The sequence below is a fragment of the Balaenoptera acutorostrata genome, chromosome 4, assembly GCF_949987535.1.
Source record: "Balaenoptera acutorostrata chromosome 4, mBalAcu1.1, whole genome shotgun sequence".
Classification (NCBI taxonomy): Eukaryota; Metazoa; Chordata; class Mammalia; order Artiodactyla; family Balaenopteridae; genus Balaenoptera; species Balaenoptera acutorostrata.
In genome coordinates this window covers 4,362,297-4,374,787 of record NC_080067.1, presented here as the reverse complement: position 1 = coordinate 4,374,787, position 12,491 = coordinate 4,362,297, and the positions used below count along the sequence as shown (strand labels likewise).

At 39.3% G+C, this 12,491-nt stretch overlaps 1 protein-coding gene and 1 non-coding gene across 3 annotated transcripts in view; one reads left to right on the top strand and one right to left on the bottom strand.

Moving 5' to 3' along the window:
* Positions 1-12,491, top strand: part of LOC103016226 (ubiquitin-conjugating enzyme E2 E2) — a 362,459-nt gene that overhangs the window by 137,878 nt on the left and 212,090 nt on the right. The window lies entirely within an intron of this gene.
* Positions 2,603-2,733, bottom strand: LOC114236708 (small nucleolar RNA SNORA18). The gene has a single exon (XR_003622571.1). It is a non-coding gene; the product is annotated as a small nucleolar RNA SNORA18 (small nucleolar RNA).

Genomic DNA, 12,491 nt, shown 5'->3' with positions numbered 1-12,491 from the left:
GTGCACCACAACTACTGAGCCCGTGCACCACAACTGCTGAGCCCGTGCACCACAACTACTGAGCCCGTGCACCACAACTGCTGAGCCCGTGCACCACAACTGCTGAGCCCGTGCACCACAACTAGAGGGAGAAACCTGCACACGGCAGCGAAAGATCCTGTGTGCTGCAACTAAGACCTGACACAGCCAAAACTAAAATAAATAAATAAATATTTTTAAAAAAGATTATGGTGCATAGTAGATGCAAATTATTTTTGCTCAGTTGTCGAAAACCAGTTTATAAGTACTCTGTATTTTAGCTAAAAACTCCATGTAAATAAATATTGACGATTTTGAGCATTGAAACCCTGATTACCAAATACACAAAAATCTTTTTTTAAAGAGTAATGGCTCTTCAGAAATTCAGCACAATGTGTACATCCTTTATTCATTACAGTGTTGTAGGAAATGTGGAGCCTGACAGAGCTAGGTTCACACGTGGCCTCCAGTATGTTAACTATACGAGCCCAGCAAAACAGTTACGCTTCTGGGCCTCATCTTATCCGCGTGTTAAATGTTAAATGACTGACAACTCACAGTATTATCCAAATATTGAAAGATTTTTAATGTTTTCCTTCTTTTTGTCCTAACGCCTTTTCTGTAAATATTTCAATATACGCAGTTATTCCCAATAATTAAGAATAAACTAAGACAGGGACTTCCCCGGTGGCGCAGTGGTTAAGAATCCACCTGCCAATGCAGGGGATACGGGTTCGAACCCTGGTCCAGGAAGATCCCACATGCCTCGGAGCAACTAAGCCCGTGCGCCACAACTACTGAGCCTGCGCTCTAGAGCCCGTGAGCCACAACTACTGAGCCTGCGTGCTGCAACTGCTGAGCCCGCGAGCCTACAGCCCGTGCTCCGCAACAAGAGAAGCCACTGCATTGAGAAGCCCGTGCACCGCAACGAAGAGTGGCCCCCGCTCGACGCAACTAGAGAAAGCCCACACGCAGCAACGAAGACCCAATGCAGCCATAAATAAATAAATAAACAAGTAAATAAATAAAAGATTTACTCTCAACAACTTTCATATATAACATACCTCAGTGTTAATTATATTTATCATGTTGTACATTGCATCCCTAGTACTTATTGATCTTATACCTGGAAGTTTCTAGTACCTTTGGACCACCTTCATCCGATTCACCCTCCCCACCCTTCACCCCATCTGGGAACCACAAATCTGATCTCTTCTTCTATGAATTTGTTTGTTTTCGAAGTATAATTGGCTTAGAACACTATGTTAGTTCCTGGTACGCAGCATAGAGATGCAGTATTTCTATACATTTCAAAACAAATTACCATGATAATTCTAGTTACAATATGTCACCATACAAGATATTATATAGTTACTGACTATATTCCCCACACTGTACGTTTCAAACGCATGACTCATTTACTTTGCAACTGGAAGTTTGCACCCCTTAATTTCCCTCACCTATTTCTTTCCCCTCCGCTACAATCTCCCACCACCTGTTTTTTCTCTGTATCTATAACTCTGTTTCTGTTTTGTTATGTTTGTTCATTTTGTGTGTGTGTGTGTGTGTGTGTGTGTGTGTGTGTTTTGGATTTCATAAATAAGTGAAATCATGCAATATTGTCTTTCAATGTCTGACTTATTTCACTTAGCATAATACCCACTAGGTCCATCACGTTGTTATAAAGATAAGATTCTGTTCTTTTTTGTGACTAATATTCCATTGTATATATGCAACACATCTTCTTTATCCATTCATCTATTAATGTGCACTTAGGTTGCGTCCATATCTTGGCTATTGTAGATAATGCTGCAGTGAACACAGGGGTGCATATATCTTTTTGAATTTGTGTTTTCATTTTCTTCAGATAAATACCCAGGAGTGGAATTGCCGGATCTTACGGTAGTTCTATTTTTAATTTTTTGAGGTACCTCCATATTGTTTTCCATAGTGGAGGCACCAATGTAGAGTCCCACCAGCAGTGCACGAGGGTTCCCTTTTCTCCACATCCTCACCAACATTTATTATTTATTGTCTTTTTGATAATAGTCATTCTGACAGATGTGAGGTGATAATCCCATTGTGGTTTTTTTTTTTTTTTTTTTTTTCTGCACAAAGTGTAAAGGGTTTTTTTTAATTATGTGTAACACAAAGTTATTTAAGTCAATAAATTTTTAAGGAATTTCACATGTTCTGATTCTTTCCACTGCCAATCAATCACCTTACTTCCTCCAAACTCATAATCTTCAAGATAAAGTAGCCCTTTCAAAAAGAAGTTATCGTGTGAGTCAGCCCACAATTCTTTTAGTTAGGCTTCTTTGATCTCCAATGAAATATGGACACACTTCAAAATTCCCCACCTGTAATCTTTGGGATCCAATTTCCTCAAGCGATTTACTTTAGGACCATGTTTAGGGTCAGGCGATGGATCTGCCTGGTTCTGAATTTGACACCCTCTAAAAATGTATTAGGTTCAAATCATATTCACTCCTAAGCCATCACACCCTAGAACAGTACAGATCATTGGGATATGCCAATACCTAAGATAAAAAGTTTGTTAGGTTTTTCATAGTTTACTTGGCAGCTCTGTCTTGTAGTTCTTTCCCACAGATCTAACAGGTAGTTCTATGAGTAAAGGAAACCACACAGTTAATCTATGAGGCGTTTCCAACGATGTAGGTTTACAGAAAAAGCCCCATCGGGATAGACCTCAACCCCATTGTGGTTTTGATTTGCTTTTCCCTGATGATTAGTGATGTTGAGTACCTTTTCATGTGCCAATGGCCATCTGTATGTCTTCTTAGGAAAAATGTCTATTTATATCCTCTACTCACTTTTTAATTGGATTGTTTGCTTTTTTGGTGTTGAGCTGTATGAGTTTTTGGTGTATTACGGGTATTAGCCCCTTATGGGCTATATCATTTGAAAATGTATTCTCCCATTCAGCAGGTGGCCTTTTCATTTTGTTAATAATTTTCTTCACTGTGCATATTTGTTTATTTTGACTTTTGTTTCCTTTGCCTGAGGAGACATCTCCAAGAAAATATTACTAAGACTGACCTCAAGGGCTGTTTTTTCCCCACTGTATTTTTGCCTCCTTTCATTGTGATTTTAGTCTCTATTTCATTTATTTCTGCTTTGATCTTTATGAATTTTTTCCTTCTACTAACTTCGGGTTTGTTTTTTCTTCTTTTTCTAGTTCTTTTAGGTGTAAGGTTAGGTAGTTTATTTGAGGTTTTTCTTGTTTCCTGAGGTCAGCTTGTATCACTGTAACCTTTCCTCTTAGAACTGCTTTTGCTGTGCTCCATAGGTTTTGGATTGTCGTATTTTCTTTTTCATTTGTCTCTAGGTATTTTTAAATTTCCTGTTTGATTTCTTCAGTGGTCCATTGGTTGTTTACTAGCATCTTGTTTAGTCTTCATGTCTTTGTGTTTTTTGTAGTTTATTTCTTGTAGTTGATTTTTAGTCTCATACTATTAAGGTTGGAAAAGATGCTTGATGTGATTTCAGTTTTCTTAATTTTACTGAGACTTGTTTTGTGACCAAGTATGTGATCTGTCCTGGATAACATTCCATGTGCACTTGAAAAGAATGTGTATTCTGCTGCTTTTGGATGGAGTGTTCTATGTATATATCTGTTAAGTCCATTTGGTCTAATGCGTCATTTAAGGCAAATGTTTTCTTATTGATGTTCTGTTTGGTGATTTGTGCATTGGTCTAAGTGGGGTGTTAAAGTCCCCTACTATTATATGTTACTGCCAGTTTCTCACTTTGTATCTGTTAATATTTGCTTTATGTATCTAGGTGCTCCTATGTTGGGGGCATATATATATTTACAATTGTTATATCGTCTTCTTGGATTGATCCCCTGATTGTTATGTATTGTCCTTCTTTGTCTCCTGTAATAGTCTTTGTTTTAAAGTCTCTTTTGTCTATGTATTGCTACCCTGGTTTTCTTTTCATTTCCATTTGCATGGAATACCTTTTTCCATCCCCTCACTTGCAATCTGTTTGTGTCTTTAGATCTGAAGTGAGGCTCCTATAGGCATTTATATGGGTCTTTGTTCTGCATGGTTTCTTCTGTTGTGGTGGGTTGACTACTGTGGGTGGTCTGGTAGGTGTGGCTGGCCCCTTGTCTGGCTGCTTGCCAGGCCTTGTCTTTTGCAGAGTCTGTTGACCACTGGTGGGAGGGGCAGGTTCACAAGGCAGCTGATTACAGGTCCCCAGGGATCCTGGGGTTAGTGCTAACCCATGGGTGGACAGAGCCAGGTTCTGGGGTTGGTGGTTGTGGGGCTGGGGTTCCCAGATCTGGTGTTGTCCTGCTGGTGGGTGGATCCAGTTCCTGACATGGCTGGCTTCAGGGTCCAGGGTGTCCCAAAGCTGGTGACGGCCCACTCGTGAGTTAAACTGAATCTGGGGCTCTTGGCTGAGGGCTCCAAGGTGTCCCAGGGCTGGTGTCGGCCTGCTGGTAGGCGGGGTCAGGCCCAGAGTGGGGTTCCTGGATTGGTGCTGGCCCACTGGTGAGTGAATTGGGTTATGACTTGGCAGGTTGTAGAGCTGCAGTGGTCCTGCAGCTGGTGTCTGCCTTGTGGTGGGTGGGGCTGATCCCGGGGGTCCTGAGATGGGTACCTGCATACTGGTGGGTGAGGTTGGTCTCTGGGCTAGTGCTGGCCCACTGGCAGCTGGAAGCAGGCCCCAGGGTATCTGACCGCAGGGCCCTGGTGACCCTGGGGCTAGCGCTGGCACAGTGCTGTCTGGGACTGGGTTCTTGGCCCTCTGCTGGACGGGGTGGTGTACTGTGGAACCTGTGGGCTTAGGGGTCTGCAGGCAGCAGGCCTGCTGGTGGATGGGTCTGTGTCCCTACCCACCCAGGGGGTGTCCCAGTACTGGTGCTGGCAGGTTGGTGATCAGGGCCGGGTCCCAGTGTTAATGAGCTGGAAGGAGGATTCCACAGTGGCACCTGCCAGCACCAGTGTCCACGTGGTAGAACGAGCTCCACAAATGGCTGCCTCCAGTGTCTGTGTCCCCACGGGGAGTCCCAGATGCCTCCTAACCCTCCAAGAGGCTCTCCAAGATCAGCATGTGGGTCTGACCCAGGCTCCTTTCAAATTACTGCTTCTGCCCTGGGTTCTGGAGTGTGTGAGATTTTGTGTGTGCCCTTTAAGAGTGGAGTCTCTGTTTCCCATAGACCTCTGGGTCTCCCAGAAGTAAGCCCTGCTAGCCTTCAAAGCCAAACATTCTGAGGGCTTGTCTTCCCAGTGCAGAGCCCCCATGGGCTGTGGAGCCCAGTGTGGGGCTCAGACCCCTTGCTTCTTGAGGAGAACCTCTCAAATTGTGATTATCCTTCCTTTGTGGGTCACCCGTCCAGGGGTGTGGGTCTTGACTATACAGCATCTCCACTTCTCTTACCCATCTTATTGTGGTTCCTTCTGTATACCTTAATTTGTAGAGGATGTTTTCTGCCAGTCTCGGTCTTTCTCATCAGTAGTTGCTCTGTGAATAGTTGTAATGTTTGTGTGCCTGTGAGAGACAGCGAGCTCAGCGTTTTCCTACTCCACCGTCTTGACCGCCAGGCCCACTATTGCCAGTCTTACCTGTCTTGGTCATTTATGGCAACCTCCCAGAAGAGATCTGCAGTCATCTTTTCTCACACTTACCAAGTTTTGTTCGTTGTATCTCCCAGGAGCTTTCAGGCTGCTTACTTCTTTTCTCCCCACCCTGCTGCATCTCTCAGCTGAACCACTGGCATACCCTTCTGGTAAATCTCCCCACATCCAATTTTGCTCCTCTCCAGTTCAAAGACTGAGCCAGTGATCCTTTAAATATACAAATCTAATCATTTACCTTTTGATTTTTGATGGCTTTCTCTGTGTTTCAGGTGAAGTCTGAAATCTTCAACATAGCCTAAAACACCTTGCGTGATCTACCTTCTCCCCACCTTCCTAGCCTCAAGGCATGCAGTATTCCCTCCCCTTATTCTCTCTGTTCCATCTTTATTAACCCTCTTTGAGTTCCTCTTTTACATGCCAGGTGTTGCATATGCTGTTTCCACTACCCTAACAGTGCTCCTTTTCCCTGTGTCCCCCTTAGTCCTGCTAACTTCTAAATGCCATCAAGTCTCAAATATCATTTTCTTAGTAAAGTTGTCCCTGAATTCCCAGTCTGGGTTAGACTACCGTGCCAAACCATCCCAAAGCACTTGGCATTTCTCAGTGGCAGTTTATACCAAACACATTTGTAATTACGTCTTCTAAGTGGGCTTTCCGGGCTAGATTATATACTTCTTAAAGGAACGGATTTTGCCTGTATTGCACAGTGTTATGTTCTCTGTGCCTGAAACAGTGTACATATAGCACGAAAACAGGGCTCATATGGAATCAATGCCTAAATTAATGAACCAAAAGTATTTTTGAAAAATGTTAGGTAGATACTGAAACCATATCATGATTAATAACTACCAGCAATACATAAAAAGTAGGCTTTGTACAATTTTTATGGATACAGAGACTTCTGGATCCTTTCTGCTGCATTATAGTACCTTACTACGTTGGAACTACCAATATAAGGTAGTAATCCAGCAAATGGAGAAAGGTTAAAATTGGTTTATACAATGAGTCTAGAACCATAAATAATAATTTTTTAAAAAGCCTAAAATCCTAACACATAATAAAAAAATTCTCATCAATTCTTCCTCTCTCAAAAGTTCATTATTAGATTTTGCTAACCATCACTCATTTTAAATCTAGCTGCTTTGAGATACCCAGTATCTAGGTTAGCCTGCTTTGTGTCCTTGATGAAGTTTTACATTTGGGATAAATTTATGTTGGCTTAAACATTAATACAAAAACCAATCTGTTTAAATGAGATGGTGATTGGAAATTTTGAGATGTTTTGTTACTGGCATTGATTTTGTATTTCCAGTTCAGTTGACTTTGACAGAAGTTTTCCTATCATGTGATTGAAGAAAACTGTGACCAAGTATAAATGGGTCTTTAAATGTATTTTCATATCAAAATAATTTAATTTGTCTTTAGGAATTTGAGAAAGGTTGTGACTTTTAATCTTGTAGATACTTATAAAATCAGAATCCTGTTTTATTTCTCAGGAAGTGACATATGAGAAGGACTATAGTTTATTACAACTGTTTGGTTTTTTTTTCTCCCTCCTTTTCTTCTCCTTTCTTTTTTCTTTTTGGTACAATTATTTCCCTGCACCTTGGGTTGCTTAAACCAACATATTAGCAAACTAGTGATTTCAAAACCAGAAATAAAAAGTAAGCAATCTTAATTCTTATAGAAGTAAAAAAACAGTATTCCTCTCTCATTTTTACTAATAAGTGAAAATGAGACAGTCTTGCTCAAGAGCACATCTGTCAAAAAAGGATGAACCAATCTTGCTTTAATCACTGATGGCTGAGAATGATAAAGTATACTGAGGCATCAGTGAGGCTTACACTACCTACTATGTCACCAAATTTTTGAGCAAATAGCTAACTCAAAAACTGTACCTTTTACCCTGTTCATAAGAATTACTGACTTCTGAATAAAACCATTAGTTATAAAATTTAATTTCACTACAGTGCCTAAAATTTTAAATGCATTAATATATACTTTGCTTTGTTAGAAATAAGCAGACTACACATTCACTTTTATTTCACCCAAATGTAAAACAAGTAAAGATAATGAGCTTCAAGAGACAACGTTTTACTATACTTGATATTATTACTCTAGATATTTACTGTGGATTAAAGCTAAGTGTCAGGTATAATGTGAAAGCAAGCCTAATGAGCTCTAAATATTTTTTAAAACCTCGCAAGATTATCTTAAATGTATAAAACATATGTATAATTACTAAAACAAGTTCAATTAAAACTGGAAGTCTAGTGTAGCAAATGGTTTACATTTTGAGTTTTTCACTTTATCTGTCTTGAGTTTTTCACTATGTTCTAAATCTTCTATAATGAAAATTTACTTTTATAATCCGATACTTTTTAATTCAATTTTTAAACTGTGGTAAAATATACATTAGATAAAATTTACCATCTTAATCATTCCTAAGTGTGCAGCTCAGTGGCATTGAGTACCTCCACATTGCTGTGCAGTCACCCCTAACATCCACCTCCAGATTCAGGTAGTTTTCTAAGTGAACATTATTTTCTTTCTAACTCACCTAAAAAAGTTTCATTCAGTAATAATCATGTTTCCTGTATTGCCACAGGATAGTTAGGACAAAACTGATTTACCTGTTAATGAAATAAAATATCAAATTACAACAGTGTTAAAGATAAAAAAAGAGTCCACAAACAAAATCTAGTTTTAGTGTTTCATGAAGAAACGATTTCAAATCTTTGTGACTACTAAGTACGTGGGCATTTGTTTAAAATAAAATCAAATATTAATTTCATTTAAAAGACTTCGCCTTCCAAGCCAATGTTTTGAGTAAAATTATTAGCAAATTTACCTGGTTTAAATAAAAAATACTTCATATACATTCAAAATAAAATGATTTGTTAAATTTGTAAAAATTTCGTAGTTTCTCCCTACTTAAGATATATAATTCATTTACACCACACACACACACATACACACGCACACACACAGATATACTGTGGGGGTATTTTTCATTTTGTGAGTTTCAGTTAATTTTATTGATTATAAGTCATGGACAAATGAACTAATGCATTTTAAATAAACGCACTGCTTTCCACAAAGCATTGTGTGAAATGAATACATACACGTTTGCCTTGTATTTTAAACCTCATTTGTAACTTTTTTTACATAAAACTTTTTCTTAATGTTTAGGTGCATTCTTTCAATGAGCTGACCTGCAGGTTGGCATGTACAAACTACTTTTTAATATAATCTTCCAATACAAAGTTTACAAATTTGAGATTGTTTCAATCAGTGATTTATATTTCAAACAAATAGGGTTTTATAGCATGGTTGGTTTTTAAATTTGGTTTAAAACTCAGCGTTTTCCTAATCTGTGAGAAGTTAGTAGGTACTCCATAAAAGGGGATTCCATGGTGAAGTGAATTTTCAAAAAATGCTTTATTCCATATCCCTTTCTATGAACGTTATTAGCATGTTTATTTCTAACACATCCAGTAGTAAAGACATCTATTTCAATTTAACTTCCTGTATCTCAACTTTCTGAAGATGGAACCATATTTGTATATGACATTTGCTAACACTCCCATGAAATGATAGTCTGTATTAATCTGCTGATTCAAGAAATAATATTATCTATATTACTTCAGAAATCTCCCCCTACAACCCACTGCTGCAAAAAAGGCTAACATTTCTATGATTTGGTCAAAATAAGTCAACAGAAAGAAAGGACAAAAACAGACTAGACCACTGAAAGCCAGAGTCAGTCTTCCCCCATTTTTTTTTCCCTTCATAATTGATGGCATAATTCTTCTCTCTTTAAATTCCAAGGATTCACCAAACCCTTTGGGAAATATATCTTGAGGTCCACAAAATGACCATTGATTCAAAGCACAGCGGAGGGAAAAAGATGCCTAGATAATCCACACAACTGGAAAACCAATTTTTAAATTAGGAATTGTACTCACTTATGTGCTTATTTGCTGGAACGTTTAAGGCCCTAAAGCCTTGTTTCTCTCAAATTTGCACACAATAAAAGTCCTGATTGCACCATAAATGTAAAGATCTATATAGAAAGTCAATGAAAAATCTGACAAATTAGCTAAATTTTAGCAGAAGAGACAGCTCATCTGGATAATTCATGTCTCAACAGCAGGTCTCCTGGCTGAATTGTACAGCTAGTTGCCTCACTCCAGAACCTGTGGCTGAATGTGCTCTCGTCCAGAAAAAGACACTTGAAGGGCCGCTCCTGGAGACTCCACAAGTAGCACAGCAGCAGAGAGAAAAATATAATATACTTGGCTTTTCATTAGCACAAAAGTATGCTAATATAGTTTATTGAGTGTTTGTCATTAATTTCTCATTTGCCTTCCTGTTTAAAATGTATCCCTGTTGTTCAGAATCCATTCTAGATGATCTGAAAGACACTCGAGTTATAATTTCTTCAGTTTTATTTTGTTTTGAAAGTTTTGGTCATTAAAAATGGATGAAATGGGCTTCCCTGGTGGCGCAGTGGTTGGGAATCTGCCTGCCAATGCAGGGGACACGGGTTCAAGCCCTGGGCCAGGAAGATCCCACATGCCGCAGAGCAACTAAGCCCATGCGCCACAATTACTGAGCCTGCGCTCTAGAGCCCGCGAGCCACAACTACTGAAGCCCGCACGCCTAGAGCCCGTGCTCTGCAATAAGAGAAGCCACCGCAATGAGAAGCCCGCGCACCGCAATGAACAGTAGCCCCCGCTCACCGCAACTAGAGAAAGCCTGCACTCAGCAACAAAGACCCAATGCAGCCAAAAATAAATTAAAAAATAAAAATAAAAAATATTAAAAAGAAGGGTGAAATGAATATTTTGGTCTGTTTTTGTACACTGAACTCTTTTGCTGTAAGTAGGTGCCACTGATACCTAGGATATTTACGTACCAGGGGCTATGCCCCCGTCATTCATGAGGGAGGAAGGGGTCTTGAGGGCTCAGAAGGCACAGCAGGATAGAGATTTCTCAGAAGCCTTTCTTATAACCCCAAAATACAAAAACGATAAAAATAATCACTCTCAGAAATACTAACAAGTTTTACTAGGGTAAAGGAGATGAAGAAACTTTTTTAACCTATTTTTAAGGGAAATCATATACTGTTTTATTACTAAAATGACTGGTTACTAATGATAGTGCATATTTTAATTTAAGCCTCGGGTAGGGCTAGTACCTGTTACTTTTTCAAATAATATGAAAAATGAAGTTAATGTTGCTCTTTCTGAGTGGACAAAATGCACCAGCAACTGAAACTTTTAATTTAACAAATGATGCAGTTGAAAGACCGTGAGCTTTGAAAAGTCGTATATGATCAGAACTTGAGTCTCAGATTTTAGTTAGTAAGTTATCGTAAGCTAGTTACTTAACCTCTATATGTCTTGATTGATTCATCTGTTACACCGAGTGATGACAAATATGTCTGTATTTCTCAGAATTATTGAGTATTAAGTGACATTATATGTGATAACACACACACAGGGGAAAGTGTAAACCCTCTGTAAACTGCAGACTATCTACTTACCAGATGGTACTGCTCCTGCCGTTACTACTACTATTGCTAACAACAATAATGCGCAGAGTTATAAATACTTCCAAGTAATTTTAGTAGTGAGTCAGCACTCTGACTGCTCTAACCAAAACGAATGAATGCTAGGGAAGCTTTGTACAGGGTCTTCTTAATTTTTTCTCTTGCAGGTGAAAAAAGCAGTCAAGTAAGCAGGTGCTGTGATTTTGTGCCAGAAAACCTAAGGTTCTTCCTCTCCATCACAGATCTGAAACATCAGAATCTCTTTTTAAGCCCTAAGAACTCTCCCAGTTCTCCAAGAAAAGTAAATATGCAAGGCTGGTCACTCACATGTCAGTAACTTATTCCTTCAGGGTAGCCTTCCAAAGGGACAGAGATAAGTATTTGATGAGCACGTTATCTAAAAGAGGTTTTAGGTGTGGGAGTTTAAAAATATTGAAACTGAAAAAGAACTTTTTCTTTAAAAGCTCTGGAAGCTCAGGACCCTGTGCATTTGGTATCCCTCCAAGACCCCCCTGGACCAGTTTGAAAACCACTAATCTCAGAGAGCCTTCCAGGGCCGTTACTACTTCAGATTAAGACTGAAACTATGATCTGTTCAGTCTTCAACAGCAGCACCAGCACAGAGGTAAGGCTGGGACCTGCAGATGGCGGTGGGGAAGAGGCAGGATTAAGTCGCCAGCATCACACTTTTCCCAGTCATTTTCACAAATCTCTGCTTCAGTAAACGCTTTTATCACCTGTATAAGGAAACGCATAGCTGTATTTTCCAGCACTAACAGCACGTACACCTGTCATCACCTTTTAAAAAGTGCCAAAGGACTCTGTTGGTTTTCTCTAAAATTTGCAAAGTGATTTCGAGCTTTAGCGAAAAACATTTGGTGGGCACCTAGAAATGGTTTCCTGGGTACCTAAGTACCACCCCTTTCTGCAGATAAAAACATCACCGGATAAAGTTCCCAGACAGAAATACGTGTATCTGCAAACAGCACTGGCTGCCAGGAAGCTCAAAGCTGAGTTCTGTGTCCAAATGCAACCATTTTCCTTAGCCCAGTTCGCGGTCACAACTGTTGTTCCTCCTTTTGTTACATAGGTCCCTTTACTTTCCTTCCTTGAAATGGTCTTGTTACATATAGTTTTTAGATTGTAATGACCACGTGATTTTTAATGAGTTTTTCAATGATTTATCTTTATTTTAATGACTATCATGTATGCATTTCCTTTTCAGAAGTAGCAAGATAAAAATAACAAGTAAATAACACAAAACAGACATTTGGACAAAAACTACCATATAATTTCCTTTACAATGA